This window comes from Hemicordylus capensis, chromosome 2 (assembly GCF_027244095.1).
Source record: "Hemicordylus capensis ecotype Gifberg chromosome 2, rHemCap1.1.pri, whole genome shotgun sequence".
In the NCBI taxonomy this organism is placed as follows: domain Eukaryota; kingdom Metazoa; phylum Chordata; class Lepidosauria; order Squamata; family Cordylidae; genus Hemicordylus; species Hemicordylus capensis.
Genome location: NC_069658.1, coordinates 228381863 through 228398238, shown reverse-complemented (window position 1 = coordinate 228398238; position 16376 = coordinate 228381863). Strand labels below are relative to the sequence as shown.

Genomic DNA, 16376 nt, shown 5'->3' with positions numbered 1-16376 from the left:
TTCTCCCTACTTTAAGGGAAACATGAAGTGGAGCGGGGGGCTTATATATTGGGAATTTGGCTTATCTTTCTGTCTAACACCTCAAAGACCCAAGACGACAGAACGTTCTAGCCAACACGATTCCATGAGCTTCTATGCATGTGTAAAGCATCTTGGACTATGCAAAATGCCTCCGGCCATTATGGGTTATGAAGTGGGGAGGGAGGCAAAGCCCGTGGGAGAGCTCTCTCATGTGTACCAACGAATTCTTACATCTCCCAGGATGGTAATGATTCCCCAACTGGCCAAGTGTGAAAGCACAGGAAGCATATATGTGGCTGCCAGGTTTCGATGAAACAGACTTTTAGGGCCAGTAAAACAGTGAATGATTTTACCAGGGTTTAAAGGGAAGGCTTTCTCCACAGAGAGTAAAGGCTCAAGCTCTAGCTGAAGCTCTTTCCACACTCTCTAAGCAATGACACAGTTTTTGCTGTCTGGGTTGTTTGCTGTTTGTTTAGGGTTGAGCTGTACCTGGAAATTGCTTCTGCTCTCTGGACACATACACAGTTTCCTCCTTTGAGTTTTAGTGTCAGACTATCAATAAAGCTCTTTCAGTATTCTGAGCATTTATATGGTTTATCCACTTGATGGATTCTTTGATGATAAGTAAGACTGGAGCTGTGGCTGTAGCTCTTTCCACACTCTGAGCATCTATATGGTTTCTCCCCTGTGTGGATTCTTTGATGGGAAGCAAGGCTTGAATGGTTGCGGAAGCTCTTTCCACACTCAGAGCATTTATATGGCTTCTCCCCAGTGTGGATCCTTTGATGGTAAGTAAGGCTTGACATGTTGCGGAAGCTGTTTCCACACGCGGAGCATTTATATGGTTTCTCCCCTGTATGGATTCTTTGATGGGAAGCAAGGCTTGAGATGCGGCTGAAGTTCTTTCCACACACCAAACATTGATATGGTTTCTCCCCTGTGTGGATTCTTCGATGGTAAGTAAGACGTGAGCTATGGCTGAAGCTCTTGCCACACACTGAGCATGTATATGGTTTCTCCCCTGTGTGGACTCTGTGGTGATAAGTAAGGCTCGAGCTGTCACTGAAACTCTTTCCACATTCAGAGCATTGGTATGGTTTCTCCCCTGTGTGGATTCTTTGATGGGAAGTACAGCTTGAGCTGTCACTGAAGCTTTTTCCACATTCTGAGCATTTATAGGGTTTCTCTCCTGTGTGAATTCTTTGATGGGAAGTGAGGTGTGGACTCTGGCTGAAACTCTTACCACATTCCAAGCAAATATATGGTTTCTCTCCTGTGTGGATTCTTTGATGGAAGGTAAGGCTTGAGCTCTGGCTAAAGCTCTTTCCACACACCAAACACTGATATGGCTTCTCTCCTGTGTGGATTCTTTGATGAGAAGTAAAGCTCGAGCTGTTGGTGAAACCTTTTCCACAGTCTGAGCATTGGTAGGGTTTCTCTCCAGTGTGTATTCTTTGATGGTATGTAAGACTCGAGCTCTGACTGAAACTCTTTCCACACACCAAACACTGATATGGCTTATGCCCTGTGTGGATTCTTTGATGAGAAGTAAAACTCGAGCTGTTGTTGAAACTCTTTCCGCATTCTGAGCATTGATATGGTTTCTCCCCTGTGTGAATTCTTAGATGGGAAGTAAGACTCGAGCTCTGGTTGAAGCTCTTTCCACACACTGAGCATTGATACGGTTTCTCCCCTGTGTGGATTCTTTTATGGGAAGCAAAGCTTGATCTGTCACTGAAGCTCTTTAAACACACGAAGCATTGATATGGTTTTTCTCCTGTATGGATTCTTCGATGGGAAGTAAGAGTCGAGCGGTGGCTGAAGTTCTTTCCACACTCTGAGCATTCATATTTTTTCTCACCTTTATGAATAGTTTGATTACTGCTATAGCTTGATTTACTGGTTAATATTTTTGCATGTGGAGGGTGTTCATTCATTCCATTTTCTTTACAATCCTTTTTTTGGATTAGAATTTCATGGAAGTCAGAGTGCACAGAAGCAGAAGATGTCTTCACCCACGGATGTTTTGCTTCCACCTTCCTTCTCTTCCACCCATCTTCTTTCTTGCTCTTCCCTCCGTCACCTGCAGGAATTAAGAGAGCCTCTTGATGAGGGAGAAATGGAGCTTAAAATCACAGAAGAAACCCAACTTACTGCTGTCTGAATAAAATAATGCAAAAGTCTTTAGAGGGAAGCAGATCCTGCTCCACAGAGTTGGAAGGACCCTTGGAGATCCTCTAGTTCAATACCTCCTCAGAGTAGGAATCTGCTTTAGCAGCCGACAGACAGCCATCTAGCCTCTCTCTGAAAACCTTCAGCCAAGGAGAGCCCATCACTGCATGAGGCAGGCTGTTCCACCGTCCAACAGCTTTTACAGTTAGGAAATTCTTCCTAACGTCTAGCCCAAATCTGCCTCCTTGTAATTTCAACCCAATGTTTCTAGCCTTGCCCTCTGCAGCAACGGAGAACAAGTCTTCTCCTCTTTCTATGGGATACACCTTCAGATAGTTAAAGATAATGATCATATCTTCTCTTCTCTTCCCCAGACTAAACATAACCAGCTGCTTGGTCTCCAGGCCCCTCACATCTTTGTTGCCCTCCTCCAAATCTGTGATAGAATGAGGTTGGAGGGGGAAAATGTATAGAGTGGTTTGGGTAAAGTAAAGGTAAAGTTGTGCAGTCGAGTCGGTGTCAACTCCTGGCGACCACAGAGCCATGTGGTTTGCTTTGATAGAATACAGGAGGGGTTTACCATTGCCTTCTCCCGTGCAGTATGAGATGATGCCTTTCAGCATCTTCCTATATCACTGCTGCCTGATATAGGTGTTTCCCATAATCTGGGAAACATACCAGTGGGGATTCGTTACCGGCAACCTCTTGCTCCGTAGGCAAGTTACTTCCCCACTGTGCCATTAGGTGGCTAGAGTGGTCTGCGTATGAAGGGGTTAAATCTCATACAGAGTTTGGCTGGCAGAGACAAGCCCTGCAGTTGAGTCTGGAAAACCCCCTTGTGGAGAAAAGCAGTGTTGGAATTTTTAGGGAGCGACAATGATTAGAGGTTGACAGTGCAAAGAAGTCTGACTGGTAGGAGGCTGGGAAGTAAAGAGAACCAGTTCAAGTTCTTAGTGGGAAAATATGTTACAGTGAATCAGTTACATGAGCTTAGAAAGCCAAGACTCATGAAGGTGTTGATTTTGGCAGAAGTAAATGTAACGATACTGTAACAACAATCTTGTCACTAAGTAAGCAAGTGACTCTACTTTCTAAATAAATAATCAAGTGACAGTCAGAAAGGGTTACGAATAAACTTTATTTTTATTCAACTTTAAAGAAACAGAGTGGCCTTCTCCATACCCTCCCTGCTGCTTAAAATGCTACACTTCCAGTACAGGAGATCCACACTTATGCAGATCCCGTTTATACAGAGGCTTCATTAATGTGGCAGTGAAGAAAAGTAACGCTGGGAGAATTTTTTTTTTAAAAAAACCCCATTAAACAAACACTAACAAGAGCTCTTTAAAAAAACCGCTCTCGTGATATAATCCCTTCCCATTTATCAATATCCGTCTTCAAATGGGGCCCCCAGAACTGGTCTGAGCAGTGCAGAATAGAGTGGTCTCAAAAAGTAATTGTTGGACACTATGAGTTGGACGCTATGCTTCTGTTAATGCAACCTCACTCTTTGTAAACCACCCTGAGTCATTTTTGGAAGGGCGGTATAGAAATCGAATTAATAATAATAATAATAATAAATAATTTTAGTAGCTGCAACGCACTGCTGGCTAATGTTCAACTTGACCACAAAGATACCTAGGCCCTTTTCACCTATCCTGCTGCCAAATGAGACTCCCCCCATTCTGTATTTCTTACCCAAATGCAGAACTTCACCTTTGTCTCTTTTGCACTTCATCTGGTTGGTTTTTGACCCAATATGTGAGCCTATCCGGATCAGCCTGAATCTTAATTCTGTCTTCTAAGGTGTTAGCTATTCCTCACAGCTTCCTGTCATCTGCACATTTGACAAGCATCCTCTCCATCCTCCATGCCATTTATGTTCACCCAGGCTTTTAAATAATATTGTTGTAATGGTTTTAATACTGTTTTAAAATATAGTTTTAAAAAATTAAAACTGTTGTAATGTTTTAAAAATTTTGTTTTTGTTTTAACTAATGTTCTTACTTTCTGTTTTTATTTTGTTGTAAACCGCCCAGAGATGTAAGTTTTGGGTGGTATAAAAGTATGATATAGATAGATAAAATATGGGCCAACAAGAGCAGCAAAGGGCAGCAGGAGCCTTACCCAGAGAGGCCAGATGCCCACAGATCTCCTCCATGACTTCTCTGTGCAAAGCCCTTTGGTCTTGATCCAGCAGGGCCCACTCCTCCTCCATGAAATTAACAGACACTTCCTCCAATGTCACCACACCCTGAAATTAGAAACAAACATTTTGTTCATAGAGCCAATGCTGCAATTCAAGAAGGGAGCAAAGTCAGAGTAGCTGGGAGATGTCCTGCAGGCTCCAAGCCTTCCTTAGTGATCTCTTTAAAGCCTTCTGGCTTCTATAGCCTAAGCCAAGGGAGATAGGCAAGTTTTTCCAGGCCAGAGAGATACATGGGATAGAGGCCCCCAGAATGTGCCCCACTCTTGCCCTGCACGATCCCTCCCCTACCTGGTCCAGTTGCACAGAGGCTGTCTCAGATGCACCACAAAGAGGAGAAGGCCTGGAAGGAAGAGTCAGTGTGATTTCACTACCTGGGAAGGAAATAAAAAGGAGAAAATAAATCTTTTTCACTTCCTGGCTGCCCTCAAGGTGCCTGTGCTCACCTTTGTTTATTTTACTTATTACTAATATTTTTCAACCTTGCTTTTCAATCAAATGCTTCTGAGATGGCTAAACACGCAATTCAGCAATATACATGAACCAGAAAAACTTTTAAAAGAAATAAGGCAACAGGCTGACATCCGGGCTAAGTTGTTACCACCACCACCACCACCAACTACTACTACTACTTATCTGATGAAAAATTTCTCAAAGCATTTTACACAGAAGATGAATAAGAATATGGTTTTCTGTCCCCAAAGGGCTCACAATCTCAGGTTACTCAATACTCATAAGTTCCTCTAAAGGACTACTTAATTTTAATGGAGCCACTCAGTCACAACATAGTCTGGATTCCTCAGTGTCATGTTTCTGGTCTACACTTCATTAGTTAGGATGTCAGCCAGTAGCTTTAATTATGGGGTGGTCATGTAGCTTTATATTTTAATAATATATTAATTTTTAATATATAATATTTATATTATATAAAAAATATAATTATATAATAAATTATAATGTATAATATATATAATATATTATAATATTATAAATATATTATAAATATATTAATATATTAAAATGATTATATAAATATATTAATTTATATAATAATTAATAATAATAATAATTAATATATTATATAAATAAATAATAAATAATAATAAAAACATTTTATTGATTTTTCAGTAACAATACAGAGCATAGACTAGAAGGACTATCTGTAGCATAGGAAATTGTATTGACAGTCCCGCCCTGTGACAAAACCAAACCCTCCCCCCACCCCAAATCAAGTCCAAGTACCATAATTCACCAACTCCTAAATGTTCAAAGATTATTTTGTTCCATCTAGCTTTCTTAATTGGATAATCTTTAGAGATGCAAGCAGAGTTAAGATCTATTCTAAGGGTAGGGAGTATATTAGAGCCTTTCTCCAGGTTACAAGCAGATAGTAAGGATCCCTAACAGCGAATTTGCAAGCAAAAATGGAAGCCCCAGCAGTAACTGATATGCGCTGAAGACAAAGCCTCAGTGATTGGTTTCATGTTTTTCCGACTTTTGAATATATTTGGTGAAATGTCTGAGTAGATCTGAATGAACAATGTAAAATATCAGCAAAGGGGCATCATGACCCTAAAGCATTTGTTTGCTTAACATTTCCTATAACCCAAAGGGCCATCACAGTGACTCCAACTGCACAGTGGTGAATGCGTCCGTACACTGCCCAGGGAAGGAGGAGGCACTTCACGCTTGCATGCCGCCATGAGTGGGGAGGAGTCAGTGATTATTTTTCTTCCCACTCCCCCATCCAGCCAATAACGCTTCTGTGCCTGCCAAGGTGAGTCAGGGCAGGTGGGGGAGGGAGAGCAGTGGGCCACTCCGAGTCCACTCCAGCCTCCAGTGACTGCAGCAGAGACTTGGGTGCCAGACAGGGTGCTCTCTCCCCCACTCCCCTCCAGATTCCAGCCCAGGCTTTCCATCATGCATGTAACTAGGCCAGGCCTCGACAGGGAGAGGAGAGCTTTGTGTCTGCACAGCTCCGGTGGTGTGTAGGCAGGCAGACTGATGGGGTGTGCAGGTGTAGGGCCAAGCGCAGTGGGCAGCAGCAGCACCCTCTAGGCCAGGCCTCGACAGGGAGAGGAGAGCTTTGTGTCTGCACAGCTCCGGTGGTGTGTAGGCAGGCAGACTGATGGGGTGTGCAGGTGTAGGGCCAGCGCAGTGGGCAGCAGCAGCACCCTCCACCCTGCACGGAACTGGTTTGCTTGCTCGTCGCCACTGCCGTCCACAGAATCAGCCGTGGGGCAGCAGGTGCACATGCACCCCAAGGAGAGCTTTGCTGCTGCCAGTGGGCAGGCAGGCAGAAATGGTGGGTGGGTGCAGGCAAGCTGACAGTGGCAGGGCCCTCTGCCCCGTGCTGAATTGGCTGGCTTGCCTCGTCGCCTGGTCCTTGCTAGAGTCAGTGGTGGGGCGGCAGGCACCAATGTAAACTATACTTTTGGCTCGCACTGGCCAGGGTGGTGGCCTTGTGACTCATAAGAACATAAGAACAGCCCTGCTGGATCAGGCCCAAGGTCCATCTAGTCCAGCATCCTGTTTCGCACAGTGGCCCACCAGATGCCGCTGGAAGCCACAGATAGGAGTTGAGGGCGTGCCCTCTCTCCTGCCATTACTCCAGCTACTCCAACACAGGCCTTCAGCAGCTCTCCCCACTTTGTTTGCACCCTAGGGAGCCACTTGGTCTGCCTGGTTGGGCCAGTCCTGCGTTCCTATTGCTGAATTTTGTGTCTAATTTTACTGTGCCAGATTTACATATGTTACTTTAAGGACTAGGTAACGGAATAAAATATGAATAACATTTCATTTGTGTGAAAACAATCTCTTTCCACACTGAAGCTTAGGCATCAAAGTAGAAAGGGGGGAAAAGAGGGAGAGAAACCCAAAGATGCTGAATAAATTGGTATTATCTTTATTCTGTAGCCTGATGTGTTTCAAGCATTGCTGTTCCTCAGAGGCAAATATGCTGTATCTTTCTCCTCTTATTGGAAATTATATCCTGCACCAGCAGGAATCTCTGTGAGGGAACAAAGAGAAAGCATATTTGCCTAAAAAATAAGAGCAACACCCAAAATGAGTCAGGATACAGAATATAGATAATAATGTATTCAACACCTTTGGGTTTCTTCCCCTCTTTTTTCTTCCTGTTCTTTTGGTGCTGCATCATTTTTCAACCCCTTCTTTCTCCTGCTTCTCCTCAAAGTACAAGACTGGACATATTAAGTCTTGAACTGTTGAAGCCAAATATTTATTTATTTATTTATTTATTTACTGCCTTTCATTAAACAATCCCAAGGCGGTTTGCAAAAGTTAAAAAAAATATATAATAAACATTAGGGATGTGCACAAATGGTCTTCGGCACCGGCGGGGGTAGTACTTTAAGTACTTTAAGGTACTCACCCCCCCGCCGCGTTTCCCCCGCCAGCGCTCTGTAAATTTTAAGCCCCTCGGGGCGGCAGCGTTCCTCCCTGCCACCCCGTTCCCCCTGTCGGCCGGAAGTTGCGAGCGCATGTGCGCCTGTTGTGCGTATGCGCATGCACCCGTCTGCCGTGCACGCACAACGGGCGCATGCGCACTCGCAACTTCCGGCCACTTCTGGCCGACGGGGGGAACGGGGCGGCAGGGAAGAATGCTGCCGCCCCAAGGGGCTTGAAATTTACAGAGCGCCGGCGGGGGAGGTAAGTACACCTTCCCCGCCCTTAAAGTACTACCCCCGCCGGTGCCAAAACACCGAATACCGCCCAGCGCTGAAACGTTTCAGAGGCCTTACAATGGCCTCCGAAACGTTTCGGGCACATACCTAATAAACATGACAATTAAAAGTATTAAGATAAAAATATGAAAACAAATCAGATTTAAAATATATAACATACAAACACAAAAACTGTACATGGATAAAAACACATAGAAGCAGCAATAAAACAATCATGTAAAGGCCTGGATAAAAAGCCAAGATTTAACAAGCTTTCTAAAAACTGTGATGGAGTCTGAAGAGAGAATGGCCACTAGGAGAAAATTCCAAAGTCTGGGGGCAGCAACAGAGAAGACCCTGTCCTACGTGCACAACAACCGAGCCTCCCTCATTGTCGGTACCCGGAGCAGAGCCCCCTCAGTCAAGCGGGCAGCAATGCTTGGGAGCAGGCAGTCCTTCAGGTATCTTGGGCCCAAACTGTTAAGGGCTTTAAAAGTCAAAACCAGCACCTTGAATTGGACCCAGAAACACACTGGTAACCAGTGCAGCTCTTTCAAAATAGGTATGATATGATCACACCGGGCAACTCCAGATAGAAACCTAGCTGCCGCATTTTGTACAAGCTGCAGTTTCCAGATATTCTTCAAGGGCAGCCCTACGTACAGCACATTACAGTAATCCAGCCGTGACATGACTAAGGCACGGGTAACTGTGGCCAGATCTGCCTTCTCAAGAAATTCAATTTTAAACTAGGACAAGTTGCTGCAGATAAATTTTCCTCACACAAAAGCTCAAAGAAAATGATTAAGTAGCCCACAGATTTCACAAGGGAGGGAGGGAGAACAAGCTGAATTACAATCCCCATTCATTCTTACCTAGCAAGGTGGACACTCGCTCATCCTCTTCCACAATCCACCTGAACAGTGGCTTCTGTCTTGGGTCCAATAAAGCCTTCTCTGCCTCAGAGAAATCCATGTTCACATTTGATGGCCTCCGCCCATCTCTCTGAAAGGCCAGAGAGAGAGAATGGATTAGGAAACAGTTTCCATCTAGGCCTGCTTTCTCCCATATTGACCCACCCATACACCATAGTCTTCCCTGAGGACACTGATCCAAGGTATTGGGGACAGGGCCTTCTCAACAGTGGCCCTGAGATGGTGGAACTCCACTCTCAGGAAGGTTCCCTGTGCTCAGTATCTCTTGGTTTTCAGGCAAAAGCAACTTTGTTTCAGAGGATATGGAGGGATAAGAACTTTTAAATTTCTGGTTGAAGGCGATGGTAGCTCTTGTGGCTCAATTAGCTGTGCCTGGTGTTTTTTTGTTTTGGTCTTAACTGATTTCTACTAATTATTATTATTATTATTTATTTATTTAGTACACCTGTTTCAATACATTTTGTTAGCTGGTATATGGATTTTTAATCAGAAGGAAAGATATAAATATTTCAAAACCATCACCAAAGCATGCTAGTAGGTCTTCATTTTGTTTATTTGTTAAGTAGCTTGGGTCTAGCCTTCCTGGAATGCCCCTGGCACCCACATGGATTGCTAGGAAAAGTTTGTCCATATTTTCAGCCCCTGAAACCTACCAGAATGACTGAGACACTCTCACCTGCTTCTTCTCCTCCGCCTGGCTCAGGAGGAAACCTTCTGCCAGGGCTACTGCCTGGGAACTGGTCTCTGCTCCACATTCTCTGACCCATCTCTCCATCTCTGGGGGCAGGATGCTCAGGAACTGCTCCAGAATCACCAGGTCCAAGATCTGACCTTTCGTGTGTCTTTCCGGTTTCAGCCACTGACAGCAAAGGCTGTGGAGTCGGCTGCATACCTCGCGGGGCCCCTCGGCCTCCTGGTAGCAGAACTGCCTGAAGCGCTGGCACTGTGCATCTGAGATGGCTGTTATCTCCCCCAGAACCTTCTGTTTAGTCCTTTCCCAGAATTCCCCAGGGCTTCCAACTGCTGGGCTTCCAACTGCTCCAGAGTCGACTGAGTCTTCCTCTTCCATGTTTGCTCTGTATTCCAAAGCTGCTTCCAGGAATAGCCAAAGATCTCCTTGCTCTTGGACTAATTTCTGTTATAGAGAGAACCAACACAGGTTGGTTCTAAGTCCTGGGAAGCCAACTCCTTCCTCTTTCTGCAATATTATATTCTGCAATGCCCTGGAAGGGTTTTTACAAGCAAATGTGCGTTATTCTAGCTAGCAAAAGTGGTCTCTTCCTGTAAGAAAGCCAGAAAGATGGTAAGTCTCACTGAGAAACCAGAGATTTATTTTATTGTTCAGTTTTTATACCGCTTTTCATCAAGCATCCCAAGGCGGTTTACAAAAAAAATACAACAGATGCCATAAAAATCTCACATAAAACCTTAAGATCAGTTAAAACAATAAAAACCATAACACCAAACAAACAAAAACCAACCATAAAAAGGCAATAGAAACAGGAGAGCTGAGAGACCTGGCAGCCCCTAAGGGGTGAAAGTCTATTTTTACCCTTTTGCTCTTCCACTACCATCCCCACTGCTCACTTGACAGCTCTAGAAAGGGACGGAGGAGATCCTTTCCTTGATGAGTACTGGCCAAACCTCTACACAGCACTTGCTCTGGTTATTGTGTTGTCCCCCAAACCCAGCTCTGCTGTCTCCTTAGGTACCCCTCCCTGAGCACTTTGGGTTATATTCCCCCATAATTTGCAAATATAGTGACCCTGGCCATGCAACCGAGGGTACACCCCTGTAAGATGGATCCAAGCAAGTATGCATGGTAACTCACCGGCTGCCTCCCTGCCTTTCCTCTCTATTCCGTTTGGGGCATCTCCCCCAAATAGCGGGCTCCTCCTTCCCCACTTTCCTGCCTGGCACCCTCTGCTGCCTGCACCCCACATGCCCTTTGCTCTCCTCGGATCCCAGGCAGGTGGAAATCCACCTTCCCCGCAAGTGGTGGGGGCAGTTCAGGAAGCGGAGATCTTGCAAGGCAAGCGTTTCTCTCGGAATCTGGAGTCTCGCTCACTTGACTTCGACCGAGTCAGAAGAGAAAAAGCCAAGCCACCCCATGCCCTCTGGGGGCCCTGCCCCTCGGCTCTCCTTGGACACTTCCAGCCTCCCCCCGCCCACGCAAACCCCGCATGCCCTTTGCGCTCACTGGCCGGGGAGGGAGCTGATGCTCCAGGTGCGGAAAGCAAAAGCTCCTTTCCGGAGTGGAGAGGGATCAAAGGCAGGTGGAGGGGGACCCACTCCTCAATGCAGAGACCTTCTTCTCGGCCTTTCTAGGAGTCTCCACTCTCTCCCTTTAACCCTCCACTTGCCTCGTTTCTCCGGATACCTTCTTAGCCCTGCCAGTTAGCGAGAGCTGACTTGTAGCCTTCTGATGGAGGAGGAGCAGGGCCGGTGCCAGAGACTACTTTGCGCCCTAGCCAAGGCTAAGTCCTTGCACACACACACCCCAAAAAAAGAATTTCAACTTCGATTTTCAAAAACAGATATGTTGTAGAAAAAAATTAAAAACACAAAACATGAAACAGCTAAATTTATTTTAAATTGCAAGAAGAGGTAATATTCTTTTTTCGCATATTTCTACTCATTATTCTGGTTTCTCACAGTCTTGGCACTCTACACGCTGCACCCCTCTGAGGTCTGCGCTGTAGGAGGCTGCCTAGTTGGCCTAATGCTGGCGTCGGCCCTGAGGAGGAGGAGGCTGTCTAGTCCAGTCCAGCCCAGTCCGGTCGCAGTTGCCCCAGGACTTTGCTGCTGCTGCTCCAAGGGATGCCAACTGCCTTTGTTCCTTAGAGGTTAGCTTTTATCTTTTCAGTGAGGAGCACAGGAAAGCTGAGCTCCACTCCTCCCATAATCCCCAGCCCCAGTGGCCTTTGGTTGGGAATTATGGGAGTTGAAGTCCAATAACATCTGGGGACCCGAAGTTGTGAATCCCTGCATGCTGACTGGCAGCAGCTCTCTAGGGTTTCAGACTCCCAGCCCTACCTGGAGATGCCAGGGAGTGAACCTGGGACTCAGCAGCATTCTGCATCAATGAGCAATCATTGAATGGATTTTTAAAGCAAACAAGTATGTTAGAGCTGAAAAGTAATTCTTATAAAATTTAAGGGATGTCTTAAAACAAACACTTTGGGACAGCAAGCAAATCAAAGGAACTTCCCTGCCAGCCTGCCCTCTGCTGGAGTATTGTGTCATTCCTGAGCACTCTGATGATCAATTAGCATACAAACAAATGCTAATGCATTTATATGCTGAACATATACTGAGAGAAGCTGGATTGGAAGAAGATGAGCATGGTTTCAAAGTTGGAGGAAGAAACATCAATAAACTGCACTATGCTGATGACACCACTCTGATAGCTGAGAATGAGGATCAGAGGCGTAACTATGGGGGGGCGGGGGGGCACGTGCCCCGGGCGCCATCTTTTCTGGTCACGTGGGGGGCGCCGCCATGACCAATTTTTTTAAAAAAAAAATTAATTTTTTGTTAATACAAATGTTTCCTGCTCAGTGCAGCAGCGCTGCAGCAGTCAAGGGAGCACATCGGTGCCCCCTTCCCCACGAGCGGTCCCTTCCGCGCCGCCTCCGCGCCCCCCCTCCCGCATTGCTTTGCTGGTGCCTGGCGGCCAGTCAGTGGCCTGGCTTGGCAGCGGCGGCGAGCGCTTGTGAGGAAAAACCTAAGTATAATGTAGTATGTTGGGGGGGCGGGGGGCGCCATTTCAGTGCTTGCCCCGGGCGCCGTTTTCCCTAGTTACGCCTCTGATGAGGATGATCTGCAAGCTCTAGTAATGAAAGTCAAGGAACACAGAGTGAAAAAATGGGACTACACTTAAATGTAAAGAAGACCAAACTAATGACAACAGCCTCAGAATTGGCAATGAAGACACTGAAGTGGTGGATAGCTTCTGCCTTTTAGGATAGACCATCAACAGTCAAGGATCCAGCAGCAGTCAAGAAAAATGCCGCAGACTAGTACTTGGTAGGGTACTAGTCCACCAAACCACATCCCCCGCCCGTCTGACATCAGACACTGACGTCTGATGTCAGCCTAGTGGGGGCCACTGGCAGCGGGCTGAACAGGGACAGCCGCTGACCTCCCTCCACTGCTGGCTGAGATAACAGCTTTTTAAAATATCGTCATCTTTTTATTTGTAAGAATTCTGCCAGAGTTGTTTTAGGAGGACTTGTTTTAGGAGGAAAATAGAGCAGCACCACATTGTGGGGAAACAGTGGACACCCAGTTAAAATTTATTTTAAAATGCCTTGCTCTCCAGGGGTTGGCTTTGCTTCTGACCAAAAAGCTGAGTCCCCCTGCCACCCTGCCCTGTCTGCAGAACGGCAGCAGCTGCAGGGCAGGGCTGGTCACTGGTGCACTCCGCCGCAGCCTCCACCCCATCCATTATCCAGAGGACTCCGCTACCTGGTCCTGCCCAAGTCCCAGAAATGGCATTTATTGATTCGGACAGAATCTGGGCACGGGGCAACATCCGTCCTGATGCCACCAGGAACCGGGAGGTGAGTAGCCATGCCCGAACTTTTAATGGCATTAAATCTGCTCATGTTGGATGAACATAAAAGTACCGTATATGAACCGCTCTGAGCTCCTTGTGTGAATGACTGTACATGCACTCGTTAGAAATAATTAAAAAAGAAAGAAAGAAAATGATGCACACGAACCCTCTAGCAGCTGGTGTAGCGGCAGACAAAGTTTCCTGCAGTACTACACATCCCAGCAGTCTGTGCAGCTGAGACAGGAAGTGGCCGCACCAACAGAGACCCGGCGGAGACCGAGAGACAGGTAGGAAACAAAAGGCTTGGCAAATCTGTTGCGCTCTATGTTGTTTTTAAGGGCCTTAATGTTATGTACATACAACTCTGGAGCTATTTGTTAAAGGCTCAACAAGAGAGTACACAACCCCGGGAGGATCGATCTGGGAGCAAACCTTCCCTGCTGGTGCTGCTGCCCTGCTGCTTTGGGAAGGAGGCGGCTGCTGCTGGGGAGCGAGAAAAAGAGAGCGGGCAGCCCGAGTAGCAGCAGCAGCAGCAAAGCGCTGGTAGGTGGCTCTGCCGGGACCTGCCTCTCCCCGCCCTCTCATCAGCAGAAGCCTGGAAGTCTGCACTGTAACAGGCGGCGAAGGGACCGAGTAGGACTTGGGCAGGCGGAGAGTTAAAGGGAGCGTGGAAACTGCTAGAGGGGCCTGGAAGGGGCAGAGCACTGGAACAGCCTTCTCTGTCTTGGCTCCTCCAGCCCCGAGGAGCAGCCCTTGCCGCATAGCCCTGTTCAGGGATCCCGTGAGTGCAGAGTGAACGTGGTGGGGACTGGCTGCGGGAGCCAGCGCACCCCCCTCCCCTGGAAGCAGCTCCAGACTAAGTTTGTGGGAGTGGGGCAGAGGCAACGAAGGATTCCTTCTCCCCGCCCCTTGCCTCCTTTTAGAAGCTGCTTTTTTCCTCTCCCCGCCCCCAAGATCCAGCTTCTCCAGATTTGGGGAGGGAACCGCTGAGCTCTGAAGAACAGCAGTTCAGTTCCAGAGATAGAACATGAGACTCCATTTCCTACTGGAGTCATTTGCAACCGCAAATCTATTTCCTGCACAGCCCTCGCTGCCCCTTTTGATGTTTCCACCCGTCTGGGATATGGGGGGAGCAAAGTGCATGTGGGGAGCAGCAGGGAAGGGTAGGCAAGAGGTTGGGGAATACCAAGGACACAGTTCTAGCGAAGGAAGGAAGTGAGCAATAATTCCTCCCCCTCCCCCATCAGAAACTGCTTCTTTGCTTGCAATGATCTGGGGGAAGAGGCTTTGGATTTTCATACCTATTTGGGATCTGGGGGGAGCAATGGGTATGTGGGATGCCGTGGGTGCTGCAGAACAGGAGAGTGGGGAGGGAGTGTTCAGCTGAAGACACTTACACAGTGGATAGCAGAAGTCGGAGGGAGGTGGCCAATCATTTGCTTAGACCTGTATATCCTTCCCTTGCATGTAACCTTGGATGAGTGCCAGAGACCAATATATAGTGACACTATGGAGAAAATATAATCAGTAAAGCCACGCTGCTATCACAGAGTGAGCCCTGAATTATTAGCAGTTGTGCATAGGAAGCTCAGTGGGAGCCAGGGAAACAGAAGAGGTCTGTGTGGTGGAGGACAGAGTGCTGTGTGAAGGTTTGGCCAGTGTTCATCCTTCATCCAGCATCCTGTTTCACACAGTGGCCCACCAGATGCCTCTGAGAAGCCTACAGGCCGGAGTTGAGTGCATGCCTCCTCTCCTGCTGTTGCTCCCCTGCAACTGGCATTGAGAGACACCTTGCCTCTGAGGCTGAAGGTGGCCTGTAGCCACCGGACTAGTGCTCTGCCTTTTCTGCATACTATTCATCTGATTTTTGTACATGGAGAAACTGTGGCCATTAGTGAGAAAAATCTACCTTTGCTTGTAAAACTCCTTTTGTCTGCCTTACAGGATGTAATTCTGCAGAAAGAGGCTTCGCAGTTAGCTTTGTAGGACTTAACAGACCCACTTGTCTGGGGCAATCCACCTTCTGGTAAGATAAAAATTGGCAGTGAAGAGCAAAGAGATCTTTGAGTCTTCCTACAAGCTGCTTTGGAGTACAGAGCAAAGATGGAAGAGCAAAGCTCAGCTGGCCCTGGTCATGAGGTTGGAAGCACTGGGGAATTCTGGAAAAGAACCACGCACAAGGTCCTGGGAGAGGACACCCCCAACTTAGATGTACTGCACCAGTGCTTCAGGCAGTTCGGCTACCAGGAGGCTGAGGGCCCCCGAGAGGTTTGCAGCCGACTCCACAGCCTTTGCCGTCAGTGGCTGAACCCAGAGAGACACACGAAAGCTCAGATGCTGGACCTGGTGATCTTGGAGCAGTTCCTGAGCATCCTGCCCTCAGAGATGGAGAGCTGGGTGAGAGAATGTGGAGCAGAGACCAGTTCCCAGGCAGTAGCCTTGGCAGAAGGTTTTCTCCTGAGCCAGGCAGAGGCCAAGAGGCAGGAAGAGCAACAGGTGAGAACGTCTCTTTCATCCTGGTAGGTCCCAGGAACTGAAAACGTTGTCAAGGTGATCCTAGAAATCCCTGCTGGCTTTCCAGTTTTGGGAAGAGGCATTCTAGAAAGGTTGTCCCAAGTTCCTTTCTCTTGATGATGGCTTTGAAGCAAAGATGTTACTAGAGACTTAGATGATCTGGGGCCTGCCCCCACAGGGCTTGGCTTGGGCTCACAGCCTCCCCTGCCCACCCTTGTTTTGATAACATTATGTATTTGATTGATTGATATAACTAACCCTATTTCTGCAGGTAAACCAAA

General features: G+C 47.0%; 2 pseudogenes; one reads left to right on the top strand and one right to left on the bottom strand.

Annotated features, from left to right (window-relative positions):
• Positions 1 to 11356, bottom strand: part of LOC128341666 (zinc finger protein 420-like) — a 28750-nt pseudogene extending 17394 nt beyond the window's left edge.
• A 2779-nt stretch (positions 11357 to 14135) lies between these two features.
• LOC128341674 (zinc finger protein 420-like) overlaps positions 14136 to 16376 on the top strand; it is a 46752-nt pseudogene continuing 44511 nt past the window's right edge.